Raw genomic sequence first — 23,033 nt, 5'->3', positions numbered from 1 at the left:
TGTCACAAAATAATTTCTCGAGTTGACCACATTCTTTGGCGTCCAACGTGTGGCGACCTCATGGGTAACGTTCACAGTATCTTATGTCCCAAAATAATTTTACTAGTACACAAGAGTAACCATTTCTGCCCGGTGTTGCTTGTGGCTGAGCCATTTTGAAATTAAGAACTACTTAATTACTTCCCCTTTTCTACACTTGGATATTCTCCCCTTCCAAGTTCAGTCACTTGGTTGCTTCTCGAGCTGAACTGCAAGCCTCTAATCTTAGTCTGTGTTAACTTCTATCTAATTTTACGTCGTCATTTTGGTCTGTTATCCTAATGGTAGTGCACTTTCCAGTATGTATTCTTAATTCCTGTTACTAGTATGTACCCATTCTATGGTTAGTTGATGGATCGGTGATTCGTGGAAATGTGATACTTCGCGGTTTTAAGCAAAAATAAAATGCAAAAATGAGTACTAAATTCATGCCAACTCTCAATGTGGACACTATAAGAGATACTATGATTTTCTTGCATTTAACGTGATATTGTTTTGCAAGATGCAGCAACTGGTCAAGCAAAATTCTTTCCTCTTCTGAGATTCTCATATCATCTGAGGATTATAATAACTGGAATCCAAAGTGTTGAGGTTCCATACAGCTAATGTGCTGAGTTATTCTTCCGGCCAATACAACATTAATCGGGAAAATGTGATCATTGTTGTTCCTGTGATAACAGCTGGAAGATCAAACTGTGTTTCGGCTATGTCACACATGGTCCTGTTGATAAATAATCTGGTATTCTGCAATCCTAATTTCGCCATCCATGTTAATTTTCCGTTTCTGTAACAGTTGAAAGTCGCTGTTTCTGGTGAAAACCTGGAATAAATCCAGTGGCTTCCAATTTTCTGAAAATTTGAATGCGTGATCAGTACTTCCTTTTTACACTATACCGCTTCCATTTTTCCAAGAAATAGTTGCATTTCACATTGTAGTTGGTTAGCCTGTACTACTCTGACTGGATAAATGGTAACACTTCCTCTGATATCGTTGTTCCGATCTGCACTGGACATTAGTATGTGAGTGTCTTTTCGTTCTGATACCAATAACACTTTGTGAATCTGTACTTGCAACTGTTTGTTGATGGTGTCACAGTTAATCAGACATGGATGACTCGTGAGAAGAACGATATCGTGTAATTGTGCCTATACTAGCTCGTTCAGTACTAACTTCAACTGTTAATGTGTGATAAAATTAGCCTATATATTTTTATATTACAGGTAACATTCAGTACTAACTTCAACTGTTAATGTGTGATAAAATTAGCCTATATATTTTTATATTACAGGTACGGCGTGCTGTAACCCTTTTAGAGGCCCCTCTGTGCTTGTTGTGTCGCTGTCAGAAATTGCTGGGGTTTAGCACTGTCGCAATCGATTGTGCATGGTCGAGTGGTAAATCGCTTATTTTAATATTTCAGTTTTGATTCTCGCACACTCCAAATTGTCTTCTAACGTATGCACTAACTTAGCTACTGCCATCCTTTTATCAAGAGCACTTAGGTTACTTTGTAACTCTTTCAAGCCCTGAGGCACCCATGGCTCTCCGCGTGTAATGGTCTAATTTTGTCGATAATTTTAGCACTGTTCTGGCATTATTCAATATCCCTTGCTCCATGTTTGCTAACTGTGCCATGCGCCAAACCACCGTTGTTCTTTTATCTTCTCCAACCTCCTGTATGATTCCTATCATGTCGTTCGAGCTTGCTATGTCCTCGCCTTCTGCTGTTCCAAACACTAGCCTCCCACTCGCTTCTAACTGTCCTCGTGGTAGTCGCGGAACTACTCAACTCAATTGCTGCTTCTTAACCTCTAACTTTTCATATCAAAGCTTTAAATTTCGATACTCGTCATGTTCTGGAGTCTTCTGACTTCGATTTTCAGCACTCTTCGTGATCACCTATCCTGACGTAACGTTTCTCACTGTTCTCATTTCTGTTACTTCCATTTACTTTCGTCTTTCTTCGATGTACTCTCGGTCCAAATTCTGCACCCATAACATTGTTCATTCCATTCAACACATTTTGTGATTCTTTTTCACTTTCACTCAGGACAGCAATGTAATCAGCGAATCTTATCAGTGATATCCTTTCAAATTGAATTTTAATTCCACTTTCCAAACTTTCTTTTATTTTCGTCATTGCTTCTTCGATGTATAGATTGAACAGTAGGGGCGAATGAATATACTGTCATATACTTTTCTTAATCCTAGCACTTCGTTCTTGAGTTTCCACTATTATTGTTCCCTCTTCGCTCTTGTACATATTGTATCTTGTAACTTGGAAGAACTTGCACCATTTCATTTTACACTGTCAAACGCTTTTCCAGGCCGACAAATCCTATGAAGGTGTCATGATTTTTTTGGTCTTGCTTCCATTATCAATTGCGACATGAGAATAGTCTCTCTAATGCCTATACGTTTCCTAAAGCCATATTGAGTTATCTAACACGTCTACAATTTTCTTTTTCAGTCCTCTGTGTTTTATTCATGTCACTGACTTGAATGCATGAGCTGTTAAGCGATTATTTTCGCAATTTTTGGCTCTTGTTGTCTTGGGAAATTTTCGGATGATGTTATTCTGAAAGTCATATGGTGTATCACTAGACTCATATATTGTACACATCAGCTGAATGGTCGTTTTGTTGCCACATCCTCCATCTTCTGATTGTATGTTATCCATGCCTTCTGACGTACTTCATCTTAAGCCTTAAAAAGCTCTTTTCAATTCTGATTCTAATACTGGATCTTCTGTATCAACTCCTGCTTGTTCTATCATTTCATGGGACAGCTCGCCCTCATACAGACCTTGGATGTACTCTTTCCACCTATCCGCTCTGCATTTAATAGTGGAATTTCCATTGCATTCTTAATGTCACCACCATTGCCTTTAATTTTATCGAAGGTTGTTCTGAATTTTCTTTTTGGTTTTCATTACATTTTCATTCAGCCATTTCGCCTTAGATTCCTGCAGTTTCGATTTATTTCATTCCCAAATCATATGTATTTCTGTATTCCTCAATTTCGCTGAACATTTTTGTACTTCGTTATTTCATCCATCAGTTGAAGAATTTTTTCTGTTACCCATGGGTTCTCCGCAGTTAGCTTCGTTGTACCACCGTGGTTCTTTCCAACTTCCGTGACTGCTCATTTTAGAGCTGTCCTCATTACAGTGTCTATAGCCTTAGACAACTTCAAGCGTATTTCGTCCTTCCTTATATGCCTGTATCCAGCTTCTTTACGTATTTATTCTTCCTGACCAATCTTTTAAACTTCAGCCTTCTCTCCGTCACTACTACATTGTGATCTGATTCTGTAAATACTCCTGGCTAGGCCTTACAAGACAGTACCTGAATTCGGAGTCTCTGCCTGACCGTGATGTAATGCAGTTGAAATATTCTTGTACATCCCACCCTTTTCCAAATATACTTCCTAGTGTTGTGATTCTTGAACAGAGTATTCGCTGATACTGGTTAAAAATTCCAGAACCCCATTAGTCTTTCTCCACTCTCCTTCATGGTACCAAGGCCTTGTTCTCCTATAACCCTGTCTTCTACTACTTCCCCTACAGCTGCATTCCAAACCCCACGATTATCAGATTTTCATCTCTTTTTGCGTACTGAATTACCCACTCCATATCCTTATATACTTTCTCTATCTTTTCATCTTCGACTCATGATGTCGGCATGTACACCTGAACTGTCGTCGTCCGTGTTACTTTGCTGTCGATTCTGATGGGAACAATCTTATCACTGAACTGTTCACAGTAAATCACGCTCTGCCCTGCCTTTCTATTCACACCGAATCCTACTCCTGTTACAGCATTTTCTGCTGCTGTTGATATTACCTTATGCTCGCCTGACCAGAAATCCTCATTTTCTTTCCATTTCACTCCACAGATTTTCTAACTTCCTATCACGTGCAAATTTCTAATATTCAAAGCCCAGATTCGTAGAACGTTATCATTCTTTTGGTTAGCTGTCGATTATGTCCGCTTGGCAGGTGACGCACTGCGCAAGATGATCTAGGAGTTTGGTGACTACGTTTTGACTACCGTGTCTGCGATTGTGCATGGAGGGACTCTCTCGCCACACCACATCAGGTCTGGGGGCATGCATCACAGCTCCCAGCTGTTTCCGGTGAGTAACCACTCGTAGTTTCGCCTTAATCATGCTGCGTTCAGTTTTATATCTGGGAAAGGTGACTGGCCATGAAGGTTACGGGGGGAGCTGTAGTGTGTCTGTTACCTCTATGCTGTAAAAGACGAATGTCCACCAGAGCATCGGTTTTTCGTATTTCAGCCACCAGTTCGAGGCTCGGAGACGCTGTTCTCATTTTGTCCATGTTTCAGTAATACGTTGGCGACAATCGGGATCCTGCAGATGCTCATTGTTGAGTTTCCATAGTGCTCTGCTCCTCCAACCCTTCTTGCGGGGAAACAGCAATGTACACATGGGCACACAGCGGTCAGAGAACACCAAAGACCCGCAGCGCTGAACATCGAGCACCGCATCAACTAGCCCACCGGGGACATAAATATGGTCTAACCGACTAGCCGAATAGCTCTCGTGAAACGTGAATTCCCGGTCGTCTGTCCCTTAACTCCCAGGTATCCCGTGAGGCTAGCTACATAGATCGCCACTGCATGGCCAACGTGATCGCCAAAAGAGGCATGGAAATCGTATTCTGCTATCCGGGATAGCACTACGAAATGCACCTCCTGTGACAGATCGATGTCTAGTTCCCAAGCCCATAGCATTTCTGTTAGGAAATGGACCTTGGCCGGCGCGAGGAAGTCTTTGACATTCAGTGTCGCGATACGGTATGTATAGAGCTGTGCGTGCCCACCAGGGTCACAGCTGTGAAGGTGTGGGGCACCCGGCAGCAGCAGCGGCCGGCGCTTCTCGCACGGCGCGGAAGAAGACATCAACAGGTCGCCTCCCTTAATGTTGGAGATTCCTGTACGGGATGTGTTTCTTCTTCAAAATCCTTGCTCCACGCCCGCTGTGTCTCCGTCGCCGTGGTATCCAAATGTTCAACGGCTGCTGACACTGGCAAAAGGTGTGGTATTATTCATTTCTCGATAGAGGCTCCAGAAGGAGGAACATGGCTGAAGTCACATCGTCAGTTACCTCGTCCGCAGTCGGTTCATGGAGTAGCGGAACACTGTCCATCAGCTGTCCACGTGATTCCGAGAGCCGCTGTGGCCCGGCGGTGACTTTTGCGTCGTGACCAGAAGTACCGTAGGCGAAGGTGGAAGTACTAAGCCTCCAGTTGGTAGCTGCGTAATCCGTATCTGCAGACAGCCAGATCTGATGCGGCACTTTATCCACACCCAGGACAACTGACGCGGCTGTTCAGTGCATGAGATTATGGCCGGACATCCGCTTATGGTCACATAAGATCGTCACATAAGACAGAATGTGGCTGCATAGAAAAATTGTGATATGACGCACCCCGTTAAGAGCAGGGTATGTGAGGAAATGAGCCCAGAAAGCCCTTTTATGTCCCATGCGGATACCTCTAATGGCTATCTGAACACGCGAATAGTTCCAACATGAATAGCCCTCTCTGTTTATTGATTGGATAGCCACTGAATTGCTATTTATTTATTTAATGGGATAATAATAATTATTAAAAGGTGGCAATTTTATTTAAGCACCGCTTTTACTCTTTCGATTGTTGCGAGTCAGCGATAGTGCAATGCTGCTCGCCTTGGAGAATACACATTTTATAAGAATTATTTGGTCCAGGAAACACTTTTGCAATCACGGTTGCGATTTGGACGGTATTCGCGTAATCGTACTGATTAAAAGTTATCGTTTCCGAAAGACGCAGGTTCGATTAAAGCTGTGTGCACTTTTGCGCGTATAATGAAAATATTCATAACACGTCGCGTAACAAAAAGAAACATGCGAATCACAACCGTGGTCAAACGAAGATAATATATGATAACATAAATGTTCTTCGCTGTTATTCAGGACAAGCTCAGATTAGACCTTGCAATTTTTAGTTATAGGAAATGACAAGACGTTACAATATATGATAACATAAATGTTCTTCGCTGTTATTCAGGACAGGCTCAGATTAGACCTTGCAATTTTTAGTTATAGGAAATGACAAGACGTTACAATTGGGAGACATTTGTTTTGAATAACTTGTATTTAGCGTCTCTGTTTCTCCTTTTCACCGCCTTTCTACTTTCACATCAATTAATGAACTTTTCCTTCTCTACCGACCAGTACGAGAACAAAATTCGGACTCCACAAAATGTCTTACATCGAATTACTACATGCTTAACCCTTAACGTCCGCAGCTCGTGGTCGTGCGGTAGCGTTCTCGCTTCCCACGCCCGGGTTCCCGGGTTCGATTCCCGGCGGGGTCAGGGATTTTCTCTGCCTCGTGATGACTGGGTGTTGTGTGCTGTCCTTAGGTTAGTTAGGTTTAAGTAGTTCTAAGTTCTAGGGGACTGATGACCATAGATGTTAAGTCCCGTAGTGCTCAGAGCCATTTGAACCATTTTTTTTAACCCTTAACAATCATATACAGTTTCGTACTACAAACAATGCTAATTATTCCGTGCACTGGAAAGTCTTTGATACACTGAGCACAAAAATGAAAATAATAAAACTATAATTACATTTTTAATATCATGAATACATCTTTAAATCATGGAAATAAGGTTTGACATCGTCGTAATATTAATTTTCATCGTTGTAGCACTACAAACACCTAATCCCGCATGTTCAACTTTGATCATGCTGACGTTACCGTCAGCTTGACAGAAACAGAATCCCTGTCTGTTTGTGTTCAAAATTCGTTCGCACACTGCGTCATTGATCATTTTAACGTAAACAGCGTTGCTGAGAATCGATAGGTGGGTACCCTGAAGTTCCGATGGCAGGATCGCCGCCTCCTCACGGTCGTACATACTTCGGGCAAAAGCTGAAACGTAATGTCGATGACCTGAGCTTATTTGTGATGATCTCAGTCCGCGAAGCCCGCGAACATGATAAGTCGCAACGTAAACACGAGCTTACACGCTACGCAAGCGGAAGAACGGCACGTCAACGCCGGACAGCCGCTAAAGCCAAAGTGACCGCTAGACAGCGGGTGCATGTATATCTAACGCACAAAAGAGTGGAGATTCACCTGATTTTACTGTGGATAAAAGTTTATGTGGTACAAAAGTCAATTTTCATATCGCGTACCAATCCCAACGTCCAATCTCCCCATAAGAAAACAACAAAACATAAAGGTCATTAGAAAATGTTCTTTAAACTCACCATACTTCGGTCATGGGTAAGACGTGTGGATGCCGTTCGAGGTGTCACAATATTGTTACTGACCCTGAGACGTCCTCTCCTGGTTCGTCAATCACCTTTCTGCGTCACTGTCCTATTGATGTCACCGAGGAACCACTTCCGGAGCCAAATTGTAGGGATAACGAGAGGAGGCAGCTCCACGCTGTCGGGATCGTTATGTGGACTGTAGAGCGTCTTTTGTCGTAATTGTGATTACTATGTTAAAATTTATTGGTTCATATTTACAATTTCACTTTTTCTCGTCGGCCTTGGCTAATTTCTCGTGCCAGTGGTATGAGGGAATTCCGCTGACTCCTGTTGTAAACTCAGCTCAACCGGTCATCAAGGCTAGTACTGTGTGCGAACGTGCCCCACACTGCGTTGGAGCGTCCTCGATCCCACTCTAGAAGTTAACGATAACCCACAATGATCAATCAGTATATACCTCACATGTAACAAGTCGTGGCTCTGCCGGAATGTTAAGCACCGGCAGCCATCGCAGGAACAGAGGCACCAGATGGCTCTCTCGCCCAGCTGTGACATGATGCTAGTGAGATTATCACCGAAAGATACACTGGTGCTAGAAGACCCTCAGTCCTCCGTCAGTGAAGTGGTGGGCAGAGACCAATACAAAATCGTGTTTGCCTGTTTGTTGCCGTCTCGGGAAATGTAAACAATGTGTTCACTGAATTGTGAGAACATCTTAACACATGCACGTTACTATACTGTATAATTAATGGATCGAGTGCTGTCGGTACAAACGCCATTGATCATAATGACCAGCTGGAATCAGATCTGGAGAGATGGGGAATTTATGGAGACTGAGGTAATAATGAAAGGCCAACGCTGACCTTCCTTCTAATAATGAGAGGCTTTTGTTCGTTACGACTGGATGTGGCCTGTTTCAATAGCAGCGGTCGTCGTTCCACTGCGTTTGCTTAAAATTCGTTGCAGGCTCTTAACTATACAGTCGTATCCTTGAAACGTATTATTCTGTCCAAGGCAATTCTTGTTGCCTCACACCACAAGAGCTAACGAATACGTCTCAGTCCGTCTCTCTATCTCTCTCTCTCTCTCTCTCTCTCTCTCTCTCTCTCTCTTTTAACATTTTGCTGCATGTGTAAGTTGTGCTTGGTAATTGGTACCGATGCACCAACGTGTCCTAATGTACGTGCCTGACTAGCAGAAGTGGCTTCTTCTTTCGGCTGCATACCTTTGTCACCATCTCTGTCTGGTTTTGGCCGTGGCTGAGCAAATATGAAGGTAAGAAAAAAATCATTACTTCCTCTTCCCTGTTCTGGGGCCTAACAGTTGTTTTTAATAGCAGAATATATAAACAAAAAGGTAATGATGGAAGCACTAGAACTCACGGGCAGACAAATACTTGGGATAATTTTTGGGCCATTTAAAGTTCAAAATTAACACAGGAAACGTCACAGTTGTAAATTTTATACAGATATTGAAAAGATTACAGATATCATTAGGAAAAGAAGGACAGCTTCCCATGGCCACATACCAAGGACGAATCCCAACAGACTGACAAAGCACAGTTCACTGATTTCAATAAACTAAATACGTACAGCACATGGTTCAGAGAAATTGGAAGGAATGTAGATGAACTCAGATATTATCCACAAGATATTGAGGAAGTACTGACAGTCAGAAAGAGACCGCAAGATTACAAAAGGTTACCATGAAAAACGGAAGAAGAAAACTGGAGCCACTTGAACAGAAGAAAGAAGAGAGAAATGTCTGTGAGTAATTAAAGAAGTGTGGTAGAAAATGAAAGAGAAAGATTTTCAATAAACGTAGCCCATAGTGTCTCATAGGTAAAAGAAGAAGAAAACCAACTGACATCAGTGGAACTCTGCTGTTGAACATACGAGTAAATATTTTTGTCAGTCGTGTCCACTTTAGATATTTTCCTCGTTCCAGCAGGTCTGTACAGCGTTGGTTACTACACAGGATAAATCTTTAATTTCTTCTACTACTACCAACCTTGATATTAAACAAGTCTTCATTCAGGTTTCAGATTCTCTTCGCCTTCTTCGTCTTGGTTTATCCTTGAACCATCCGCAAACTGACATGTTGCTTAGCTTTTCTTACCTTAGACCACAATGCTACTGTGGGCTGTGCTGCATGGCAGACGACTGGGACATAACGAACTTCAATCACGTTTTCTTTCATGTAAATGTTGGTTGCAATTGGGAAAATACTGTTCAGTAAACATTACAATGATTCAAACGTAATTTTGTCTTGTAATACAAGTATATGCAGTCTTAGTTAACATTTAGAAGGTAAAACCATGCTTGTACTCTTCAGTTATTCCCTGTACAACGAAGGCATACAGTGTTTGAACATTTTTAAATTCGTTACAACATGAAACATTGACTACTTCGATGTAAATTACAAAAATTTGTGCAATTCCATTTGTGCGGAACGAAGGAAAAGCTGTTGAATGATCAGTAAAATAGTAAGTAATTCAACACGAATATATAACCAATAGATGAATCAAACTGTATAAACAAACGATACTGACGTTCGTATTTGTTCCCTCGTATATTTGACCATTTCAGTGTTTCTGGCAGTATATGTGTAGCTGCTGAAAATTGTTGTTTTGGAAATTGGCTGCAGACATAAGTTTTTTACAAGTTATTCCCCAGTACAATTAACAACACACTAGCATGAGGATCGCGAACTGTGTAACACAAGAGGATCGTCTATAGAAGATAATGTTTAACTCGGAAGCGAAGTGTAGTGCGTAAATACAAAACAAAGCACACAGGGTACTAAATAATCTCCTGAATGGCGAAGACCCGTATTTCTTGATAATATCTAATTATATCACACAACCGCAACTTTTGTTAACAGGAGGTATCAAGAATGTTGCAAAACGATTAATAAATAAAGAACAAACCACAACAAGATGTTGTACGAGGCGCTGATTGAGCTTATGACGTAACCATTCAGAAATCATGACTCTTAAAATCATCCATTAACAGTAAAAAACTATATTATATCATTATCATGTCTTACAATTGAAGCAAAGCATGCGCATATGACTTCGGAAGATGGTTGATTGAAATCAAAAATTGATAATCACTCAGTGGGCTGCTGGTAGCTCACTTAGGCCACTGCATACCTAATACAATCATAATTGTGAACGCTGTTTGCTCATTCCTTGAAGAGAGTAATAGCAGGTGAATCGCTCATTGATCATTGTGCAAAATCAATCAAGATTCTAAAAGCAAAGTGCTCGAATTTATGGATCCTTTTCACATTATCGTTAATATTTTTAGCTACTAATAGAATCGTGGTAACACGTTTGTCTGGGTACAGGTAAAATACAAAGACGTATCTAAAGCACTAGAAAGAGACATTTCATAACGCATTATTTTGATCTGTGGGTAACTGTATACTGCTTTCACTATCCGCCACAGAAATATAATTCTCGTTGAAGGCACTTTTAATAGCCAAGGAACTATTCCTGATGACCAGTGCCAACATTTATGACTGTCATCTTCTGACCTTCAAAATACTTGTTGTTATACAATTCTTTTCGACTACTACTCTATCATACATGACATGATGACATTATAGTGGATGGTATGTAGCTCAATACACACAGAATTGTTTAAAATAAAAAACTGTGGGATGTGCAAAAAACTATCCACTATAATGTCAGCATAGCATGTGTCACACTGTTATAATGGAACACGACGCAAAACAACAGACGTTTGAAGATTAGAAGATGACAGCTGATGAAAGCCATCATCAGGAATAAACAGTAGTGAATGCAACCTTCGCTATTGGAATTTGCTTCAGAGCAAATACATGCCGCTACTTCCAGTCTCTAATTATGAGAAATTTCAGTACATTTTCCTGTTGATCTGATACATGGGCTAGCCATAGCAAACTTTTTTGGGATATTTCGACTATTTCTGGGCTGTTCCAGTACTTCACCATTAGCCTAATCGATACAAAAACAGCTGAATGAAGTATACACCGAAAAAAAAAATTAGTCTCATCCAGAAAACATCACGCAAATACCCTATAACCTACCTTTACCATTGTCAGAAGCCTAAATTCAGCGAAGAGGAGAGTCCATGCTGCCGCATATTTAGAGAAACCAGTAAATAGAGACCAGTATTAATACGTTATATTAGAACGTACTCGGGGTACAAAGGCGACGCGACAGGAAAGGCAGTGGCTTCGGCGTTAGCCGGAAACGTTACGTGGACTCGCAGTGAGAAGCCGGGAGGCACGGCAAGGTGTTGGTGGGGACCATACACGGTCGCGTACGAGGCCTCAAAGAGCGATGGCCGGAAGCGACAGCGTGGAAGGGGCGACGCAGCCTGACGCACGGATAACAGGCGGGGGCGGTGTGGTGTTGCCGGCGAGAGAGTTCGATACAGACAACGGGCCAGCAGGGACGTCTGTGTAGGTCAGGCCAGGAACCTAGATTCGTAGTATCTGCTCTGGCTGAGCTCGCACTCATACTTACATTTAGCCGTTCACCTCCCTCTATGGGATTTTGCAATCAGGTATAATGTATTTTTATTCAAGTCATTATCTAATTCTTGTTTAAATGGACGATTAAATACTGTAGTTATCGAACTGCTGTCTCTATTCAATTACATTCCGGCCAAGATCCATAACTCTCTGAAACTTCCAGGCAAGGACGTTAGCCGAGTGGACGGACCTTCTCCAATCTCAATGAGCGCCTAGATCGCGCGCAGGACGCTACAATACGCTTCTTCAAGTTCGGGGTACCCAGTTGAGCCATTCGTTGCTAAGTAGTTCCCATGTACAGAGTGGTTACAATTGAACTATAGCTACTTGAGATGGTCCCCATGAAAAACGACGGATCCTAGGACTATTGAACTTTGTATAAACATTTGTTAGGACATACGGAAGAGAAATAACTAAAAACCATTGAAGAAAACACATTAACTATATCTGACGGTAGTATCTGTTGCCGAAAGAACAGTTACCGTGGATGATCATGCAGCATTGCTAGAAATGGAATGATAATTAAATATGTCCATTTAATTATAATTTCATTTCTAGCAAAGCTGCATGGTCATCCACGGTAACTGTTCTTTCGGGAACAGATACTACCGTCAGATATATTTAAAATATGGCTTCCCGGCCACTGACCTTATTGTGCGAACGCACACGCTATGCCCGAACTCGTACGGGACTTGGTAGATTAATCTGCAAGGAGTAATGAGTATGATGGGCAAACATCTATTAGGCTCACTACGAATGTAATGGTGTGGACATGTTGGGAATGTGGATCTAACGGGGAGCGTGCAAGGGATAAGTCCATGCAGACGCACTATCCTCTGTGACCGCGGTGGCTCAGATGGATAGAGCGTCTGCCACGTAAGCAGGAGATCCCGGGTTCGAAAATGGTTCAAATGGCTCTGAGCGCTATGGGACTAAACATCTATGGTCATCAGTCCCCTAGAACTGAGAACTACTTAAACCTAACTAACCTAAGGACAACACACAACAGCCAGTCAACACGAGGCAGAGAAAATCCCTGACCCCGCCGGGAATCGAACCCGGGAACACGGGCGCGGTAAGCGAGAACGCTACCGCATGACCACGAGCTGCGGACCCCGGGTTCGCGTCCCGGTCGGGGCACACATTTTCAACATGTCCCCAATGAAGTACATCAACGCCTGTTTGCAGCTAGGGTGTGCATTTAATTATCGAAAAAAATGGTTCAAATGGCTCTGAGCACTATGGGACTTAACATCTGTGGTCATCAGTCCCCTAGAACTTAGAACTACTTAAACCTAACTAACCTAAGGACATCACACACATCCACGGCCGAGGCAGGATTCGAACCTGCGACCGTAGCAGTCACGCGGCTCCGGACTGAGCGCCTAGAACCGCGAGACCACCGCGGCCGGCTAATTATCGAAACACATTAAAATTGTCACATGAGAGGATTATATTTGGTAACCGCGTATTATGATTATGTTACAGATAAAAACCTGTCTCGGTGTGACGACTATCTGTATCCACGTCAGTCTGAAACCGCACTAGAGGTTCCCTTTCAAAGTTGTTCACAACACCTTTCGAACGGTGGACCATTGAATGTCCACCTCTACCGAGATAGCTGTTGCACTGCTTGAAGATCGCACACTGCATCCAGCATTCCCATCTATGGCAACAGTTTTCGGGCACAGTTGGCCGTCGGCCAATTCCCAATTCACCAGTTACTTCGAACTTCCGAATCATGTTCTTTAAACCTGGAGCGGAAAGAGAGCCTCTCCATCTTCCTTTAGTGCGTCAGTACTCACGACGAGTATCAGAATCTGTGGTGATATTTCGATAAAATAGCTGCAAGAGTAAAGAACTACTCATCTTGTCCAGAACCATGTTGACTGTCTGCAACTACAACGCGCATTGATGCTTGTGTTTGAAACCTATGTCGCCCTACCAGTACCGGCGCCTGGCGACATTTCGTGATACTAACACTACTAAAAACGCAAATCCTGCACCGCACAATTGGGACGCGATACCTATCATGTTTGGTATGCTTAAGGTAACTAGTTTTTCGTCTGCGCTGGCTCAGGTAGCTTAAGAATAATTACAACTACCCTGTAAATATCAAACTGAGATTATGTTCATCACTACGCTTCAGATACTGTACCTAAAGGTCCTATGCATTTTCTGTTGGATGAAGATAGGCTTTTTTAGTTGGGAAGTCGAGGTGCGGTAGGAGGACGAAGCATTCATCAAGCTAGGAACTGATGCATGGAGACCTTGAATGATTAAGATATTCGCAGAATTATCAAGCAGTTGACACTTGGCCACCGAAAAGAAATGAGCACCTTGATTCAAGGTCACGATAACGTGATTGAACGGTACTAGGACACTGGACAGCCGGCCGGAGTGGGCGAGCGGTTCTAGGCGCTACAGTCTGGAACCGCGCGACCGCTACGGTCGCAGGTTCGAATTCTGCCACGGGCATGGATGTGTGTGATGTCCTTAGGTTAGTTAGGTTTAAGTAGTTCTAAGTTTTAGGGGACTGATGACCTCAGAAGTTAAGTCCCATAGTGCTCGGAGCCATTTGAACCATTTGACACTGGACAAAGAACGCGACCAAAACATCACGGAACCACTTCAAGCCTAGAACTAGGCCCACCACACACAGCAGGTAAACACTTTATATGGCCGTCGGTGTACGCGAATCCTTGCATCGTTATAAAAGAAAGGAATATAAGTGCTCAACGGCCCGTTGACAATGAGGTAATTAGAAATGGAGCATAAGTTCGGATTATGAAACTGTGTCAAATGATAGTGGTGTCGATAGGACGTTAAGGTCTAATCTTCTTTCTCGCTTCGTATTACGGAAGGATGGGGGAGGAAATCTATCAAGTCCGTTCAAAGGTACCATCCTGATGTTTGTCTGAAGAGATTTGCGTAAATCACAGAAATCTTAATCTTGATGGCCGAACGGGGAATTTAATCGTCGTCTTCGGAATGCGGTGTGCTAACTACGGCATCACCTCGCTTGGCCATTGGAAAAGAGACCAAATGATGTCTCGTTGGACCGTACTGCACTCCACCAGTCAGCCGCTAATCACTTTCGGCGTGCCGGCCGCGGTGGCCGTGCGGTTCTGGCGCTGCAGTCCGGAACCGCGGGACTGCTACGGTCGCCGGTTCGAATCCTGCCTCGGGCATGGGTGTATGTGATGTCCTTAGGTTAGTTAGGTTTAAGTAGTTCTAAGTTCTAGGGGACTTATGACCTAAGATGTTGAGTCCCGTAGTGCTCAGAGCCATTTGAACCATTTGAAGCCAATCACTTTCGGCGTTGCGGGGCCCAATGAGGAGGCGCACCTTTAAAACGCCCCTGAGTACGTTTTACTATAGTGCGATTGAAATTACTTGACAGTTGACGTATGTCACTTCCCGCTACAGTGTGATCACATAGGCTGCCAGCTAGCGTTCCGTTGTAGGAGTCACAAAAACACGGTCACTTCACAAGTGCTATTAACGTGGAACGCGGAGCAATGTTGGAAGCGGCCACCGCGAGGTATGGCAGTTACGCAACATACTCTGTCGACTACTGATTACTAAGAGACCAATGATTGAACTCCGACAAACGAGGCGTTATCTAGCCACGAATTTAAATTAATGTTGTAACCTAACCACAACTGCATGATTTACAATGCAATATGTGGGACATGTAAAATCACGATCCTTTGTTCAATGCAATTAAAGCTAAACTTTGCTAGCAAACTTGAGACAGAAAAATTTCAGTATCGGCGCCAAAAGCAAACTGTAATTTCTCGCTAGCACTGGTTACCTGAAACTGTCCTCAAACTGGCTAAACGAGCTGCCCACTATAAACGGATAAGCTGCCCTGGTTGGCACTCGATTGCAGGTAATAGGAGATGCGGGAGGGTTCCAGACGAAAACAGAATGATGGGAAGAAAAATATGAGCAAACAAAAAAGTCAGTACGTTGGTGAAAACCGCACAGCAGCTAGAAACGAAAAAATTCACTAAACAAATTAATTCAAAAAAATAATAATCGAAGTCTATGGACTGGATTTAGAATGTTTTTAAAAAAATTCTGTGTGTTAGAGAAGATTTATTTGTAAACTCACCACAAAATGAAATATAACCTAGGATAAATAAAATAAAAAGAAAACTCAGGCTGCTGAGGTTCTATTTTTCAAGCTGTCACAGTCTTGTGTATTCGCACATTTTAGGAAACAAAACACTAAGGAGACATTATCCAGAGTATATGATATTCATTGCTGATCCTTTTATTCATTGCTTTGCATCATTAGCAAATGGTCACAATAGCAGAGCACACGAAGAACAAACAATTAAGGCTGCAGACACAAAGCCATCCGTGAATGAATATGTGTAATGAAAAATGTTTAAAAGATGAAGAGAAAAAAATTGGTTAAGGCAACGACGAAGACGTTGAATCAAGCTCCCAGTTGTCTCGTCATCAGGACAACAACCGTGTTATCCAAGGAGAGGGGACAGGAGGGAGGACCTGCTGTCTTAGTTGAAGCGTTTCGTCGAGATTCCATCTCCTGCGTGGGTCAGCGAAAATGGGCTCTATAATGTAGATGTCGGTGCAGGTAATGTGCTTGTCTTCAGAAATGAATTGGAGAGACGGTGTCTTCCTGCAAGGGGTAGTTGATGACGTGCCACTTAAATGATGAAATGAAAGCTGCGTCAGGATATAGCAGCATGGTAGGAGAGACGTGACGTGGGAGTACTCGGAGGTAAATAGCCACTATGTTCTTTACAAGTGTTCAAACAGGTGCTCGTGCCTCTCACTCTAATCGGTGTGAATCCGAATCTTCAATATCGGACTAGAGGCACAAGGGTAAAGAAACCCGCGTGATGCAGTGCGGTTTCTGTCTTTAAGTATATTTGCCGTTGACAGAAAGATACCACGTCGCGGTGCTGCCAGTGATGTGGTATGATCATAATATCGGTTTCCAATTGTAGGCCATGAAACGTGGTGGTAACATGCATCACGGGATTCTGGAGTGGGGACGGTCGGAGAGAGGGGTAGATATCGTTGTTGGTCATCTAATGGGCCTGGGGAGCTCAGTGCATATGTAACAGTATTCCAAACGAAAGTGGCCTATGTTTCACATTGGGGGAGGGATATGCGCCAATGACTTACGAGGGCGTCTCGAAATTGCTGCGAACTCGGTGGTCAGATCTCCAAGGAACTAAGGTCTAAGCTTTCCCATAACCGGAGCATAATATTGGTGTAAAGTGCAACGGTCCCACTTCTCTTGTTATCCAGAGCTTGCAATCTGGCCACAACCGTCGCAGTGATGGGCAGAATTTGCGTGATGTGACGTATCCGGGCTGCCAGGTCTGTATTGACAAAGGTGGCCCTCTGGCCCTTTGGCTCATGATTTTGTGACTCTCATAGTGCTCCCTGCCCCTGCACTGTAACGGGTAATCCAATACACCGCTGCTTATACTTTGGGCACTGAACGTACGACGAGGACCAAGTCGTCGGCGTAGGAGCAACAGAAGAAGGCGTACTCCCGGGGTGAAATGCCCCAGAAGCGTCGTTGTGATCAGCAGATGAGTGGATCCATCACGATGTTGCAAGTCACGGTCGATGGTAAGCAAAGCTGCCTTACTGAGCGATCTATTTGTGTGGGTTCTGAACCACTTCCCTTGACGAGCAGCCTGGACGTCGCCCCTCGAAGGAGTTGTACGAGTTGAGAAATACACGACTGACGGGGTCATGAGCCTGGTTGAAGCCATTGCTGCTCAAAACGCCTAGCAGTCGGAAGTGTGTTGCCACGGCGATCCCGTCTCGATATTAACTAAGAGCAATCTGGATGTTATTAACACACCTAAGGAGGTTTGTTCATCAGACAGAACTTGTAGAAGCAAATGTTTGAGTAGCATAGACAGAAAGCATGTGAAAATCTTGAAATCGGAATTTTATAACGTGATCGGCCGGTACCTACGAAGCCATGTACCTCCTTAGGGTTTAGGTCCTGGTGTAAGTAAACCTTGCACGAACGTCGGTGGCGATAGTGCAGCGCTGGACAGAAGTTCCCGGTACGTTTCCCTGTATCATTGTGTCATCAGATCTTTAAAGGTTCTGTAAAACTCGAGGGGTAAACCATACGGACCGGGAGACCGACTCAGTGATCCTTTTGCCATAGCTGCAAGGATATCTTCGATGGTCACTTTCGCTGTCGGAGAGTTTCTGCTGCAATGTCTAGTTTACGATAAATCTCCTGCATAGCTCCGGCAATAGCGTCCGTCGGTACCTTTTGATAGTGACGTCTATAGTGCATTGTGAAGGCATTGGCGAAGGGAGCCTACGGTGCCAGCCGTCGTCCTTTAGGTATGTGTAAAATTAACATTAAGGCTCATCGACGTCTTCTAACATTTCGAAGGGTATGATGCATAGAAAGTTCTTCAGCGCGTATCCTGCCTTGGCAGCGTGCTCCTATAACGGCTTTCGCCAAACGGCACCTGGAAAAGATTAAAATTTTTGTGTTGATGAGCTGAACTTCTGTTTACGGTCTAGGGACGGGGGATGGTCCCCGAGATCGCGTAGAGCGCTATAGTAGAAATATGTAGTGTAGTGGTTCCATCTGGGTTTGCCTCAACAGTGTTGTACCAAGATGCTGTGGATGGCCGGTTTGGCGCACAGTACTCAGTACTGCAGTGTGGTCTCCTAACTCATGTTGCGTTTAACACAAGCGTGCCACGTATCTGTGACCTGTCGTCGACATTTGGGGGTCTCGCAACAGGGTGGCGTTTAGTTTCTGAGGTCCCGCGCTGCGCCATAGCAAACATGTGACAGAAAAATTCCAGTTACAGCACTAAAAGCAAATTGTAAATTCACATAGACACTGTTTACCTGGAATTATACTCATAATGGCTACACGAACTGCCCCTTTACCAACTGATGAGCTTTCCTGGTTGGCGCGTGATTGCAGATGCCGTAAGAAGACAGAATGATGTACACTCCTGGAAATGGAAAAAAGAACACATTGACACCGGTGTGTCAGACCCACCATACTTGCTCCGGACACTGCGAGAGGGCTGTACAAGCAATGATCACACGCACGGCACAGCGGACACACCAGGAACCGCGGTGTTGGCCGTCGAATGGCGCTAGCTGCGCAGCATTTGTGCACCGCCGCCGTCAGTGTCAGCCAGTTTGCCGTGGCATACGGAGCTCCATCGCAGTCTTTAACACTGGTAGCATGCCGCGACAGCGTGGACGTGAACCGTATGTGCAGTTGACGGACTTTGAGCGAGGGCGTATAGTGGGCATGCGGGAGGCCGGGTGGACGTACCGCCGAATTGCTCAACACGTGGGGCGTGAGGTCTCCACAGTACATCGATGTTGTCGCCAGTGGTCGGCGGAAGGTGCACGTGCCCGTCGACCTGGGACCGGACCGCAGCGACGCACGGATGCACGCCAAGACCGTAGGATCATACGCAGTGCCGTAGGGGACCGCACCGCCACTTCCCAGCAAATTAGGGACACTGTTGCTCCTGGGGTATCGGCGTGGACTATTCGCAACCGTCTCCATGAAGCTGGGCTACGGTCCCGCACACCGTTAGGCCGTCTTCCGTTCACGCCCCAACATCGTGCAGCCCGCCTCCAGTGGTGTCGCGACAGGCGTGAATGGAGGGACGAATGGAGACGTGTCGTCTTCAGCGATGAGAGTCGCTTCTGCTTGGTGCCAATGATGGTCGTATGCGTGTTTGGCGCCGTGCAGGTGAGCGCCACAATCAGGACTGCATACGACCGAGGCACACAGGGCCAACACCCGGCATCATGGTGTGGGGAGCGATCTCCTACACTGGCCGTACACCACTGGTGATCGTCGAGGGGACACTGAATAGTCCACGGTACATCCAAACCGTCATCGAACCCATCGTTCTACCATTTCTAGACCGGCAAGGGAACTTGCTGTTCCAACAGGACAATGCACGTCCGCATGTATCCCGTGCCACCCAACGTGCTCTAGAAGGTGTAAGTCAACTACCCTGGCCAGCAAGATCTCCGGATCTGTCCCCCATTGAGCATGTTTGGGACTGGATGAAGCGTCGTCTCACGCGGTCTGCACGTCCAGCACGAACGCTGGTCCAACTGAGGCGCCAGGTGGAAATGGCATGGCAAGCCGTTCCACAGGACTACATCCAGCATATCTACGATCGTGTCCATGGGAGAATAGCAGCCTGCATTGCTGCGAAAGGTGGATATACACTGTACTAGTGCCGACATTGTGCATGCTCTGTTGCCTGTGTCTATGTGCCTGTGGTTCTGTCAGTGTGATCATGTGATGTATCTGACCCCAGGAATGTGTCAATAAAGTTTCCCCTTCCTGGGACAATGAATTCACAGTGTTCTTATTTCAATTTCCAGGAGTGTATAATAAGAAGGAAATTAACAGCAAATATATGAGTCAATATAATGATGGAAACTACGAGGCAAAGTATTAGGATTAAAAAATGCATTTAAATCAATTAACTGAACAAAACTGATAATCGAAGCTTTTGACTAGATTTATAATTTTAAAAAATTTCGGTGCATTAAGCGAGATTCGAATCCTCGATCTCCCAGCACTTACAACTGCGCTTCGCCACCATACTGGTTGAAATCGTTACACAGGTATCAAAAAAGTGTTGCATCACATCGGTTCGAAGAGTTCCTGAAACTGAACAGAAAATTGGAATAGAGATCAATATGAATATCATTTCCACTCATTTTATTGCTCATAAAAACCACACATTGCATGTTGTACCACCACACAGCGAGACCATCAGAGGTGGTGGTCCAGATTGCTGTACGCACTGGTACCTCTAATACGCAATAGCAAGTCATCTTTCATTGACGCATGCCTGTATTCGACGTAGCATACTATACACAAGTTCATGAAGGCACTGTTGGTCCAGATTGTTCCACGTCTCAGTGGCCATTCAGCGTAGATCGCCCAGAGTGGTTGGCGGGTCACGTCCCAGCCCTTTTCAATCCAATTCAGGCATGTTCGACAGGGTTCATGTCTGGAGAACATGCTGGACACTCTAGTCGACCGATGTCGTTATCCTGAAGGAATTCATTCACAAGATTTGCATGAGGGGAACGCGAATTGTCGTCCTTGAAGACGAATGCCTCATCAATATGCTGCCGATATGGTTGCACTATCGATCAGAGGATGGCATTCACGTATCGTACAGCCATTACGACGCCTTCCATGACCACCAGCGGCATACGTTGGCCCCACATAATGCCACTCCAAACCGGCAGGGATACTCCTACCTTGCTGCACTCGCTTAAAAGTGTGTCTATGGAGTTCAGCATGACCGGGTTGCCTCCAAACACGTCTCTGACGATTGTCTGGTTGAAGGCATATGCGACACTCATCGGTGAATAGTACGTGATGCCAATCCTGAGCGGTCCTTTCGGCATGTTGTTGGGCCCATCTGTAAGGCGCTCCATGGTGTTGTGGTTGCAAATACACTCCTGGAAATTGAAATAAGAACACCGTGAATTCATTGTCCCAGGAAGGGGAAACTTTATTGACACATTCCTGGGGTCAGATACATCACATGATCACAGTGACAGAACCACAGGCACATAGACACAGGCAACAGAGCATGCACAATGTCGGCACTAGTACAGTGTATATCCACCTTTCGCAGCAATGCAGGCTGCTATTCTCCCATGGAGACGATCGTAGAGATGCTGGATGTAGTCCTGTGGAACGGCTTGCCATGCCATTTCCACCTGGCGCCTCAGTTGGACCAGCGTTCGTGCTGGACGTGCAGACCGCGTGAGACGACGCTTCATCCAGTCCCAAACATGCTCAATGGGGGACAGATCCGGAGATCTTGCTGGCCAGGGTAGTTGACTTACACCTTCTAGAGCACGTTGGGTGGCACGGGATACATGCGGACGTGCATTGTCCTGTTGGAACAGCAAGTTCCCTTGCCGGTCTAGGAATGGTAGAACGATGGGTTCGATGACGGTTAGGATGTATCGTGCACTATTCAGTGTCCTCTCGACGATCACCAGTGGTCTACGGCCAGTGTAGGAGATCGCTCCCCACACCATGATGCCGGGTGTTGGCCCTGTGTGCCTCGGTCGTATGCAGTCCTGATTGTGGCGCTCACCTGCACGGCGCCAAACACGCATACGACCATCATTGGCACCAAGGCAGAAGCGACTCTCATCGCTGAAGATGACACGTCTCCATTCGTCCCTCCATTCACGCCTGTCGCGACACCACTGGAGGCGGGCTGCACGATGTTGGGGCGTGAGCGGAAGACGGCCTAACGGTGTGCGGCACCGTAGCCCAGCTTCATGGAGACGGTTGCGAATGGTCCTCGCCGATACCCCAGGAGCAACAGTGTCCCTAATTTGCTGGGAAGTGGCGGTGCGGTCCCCTACGGCACTGCGTAGGATCCTACGGTCTTGGCGTGCATCCGTGCGTCGCTGCGGTCCGGTCCCAGGTCGACGGGCACGTGCACCTTCCGCCGACCACTGGCAACAACATCGATGTACTGTGGAGACCTCACGCCCCACGTGTTGAGCAATTCGGCGGTACGTCCACCCGGCCTCCCGCATGCCCACTATACGCCCTCGCTCAAAGTCCGTCAACTGCACATACGGTTCACGTCCACGCTGTCGCGGCATGCTACCAGTGTTAAAGACTGCGATGGAGCTCCGTATGCCACGGCAAACTGGCTGACACTGACGGCGGCGGTGCACAAATGCTGCGCAGCTAGGGCCATTCGACGGCCAACACCGCGGTTCCTGGTGTGTCCGCTGTGCCGTGCGTGTGATCATTGCTTGTACAGCCCTCTCGCAGTGTCCGGAGCAAGTATGGTGGGTCTGACACACCGGTGTCAATGTGTTCTTTTTTCCATTTCCAGGAGTGTATGAACCTCACCGTGGACGTCGGGAGTGAAGTTGCGCATTACGCAGCCTACTGCGCACAGTTTGAGTCGTAACACGACGTCCTGGGGCTGCACGAAAAGTAATATTCAATATGGTGGCGTTGCTGTCAGGGTTTCTCCGAGTCCTAATCCGTAGGTAGCGGTGATCCACTGCAGTAATTGCCCTTGGGCGGCCTGAGCGTTGCATGTCATCGACAGTTCCTGTCTCTCTGTATCTCCTCCTTTCCGAACCACATTGCT

Source organism: Schistocerca cancellata, chromosome 6, assembly GCF_023864275.1.
Source record: "Schistocerca cancellata isolate TAMUIC-IGC-003103 chromosome 6, iqSchCanc2.1, whole genome shotgun sequence".
NCBI classification, from domain to species: Eukaryota; Metazoa; Arthropoda; class Insecta; order Orthoptera; family Acrididae; genus Schistocerca; species Schistocerca cancellata.
This window is presented reverse-complemented; position numbering follows the sequence as displayed.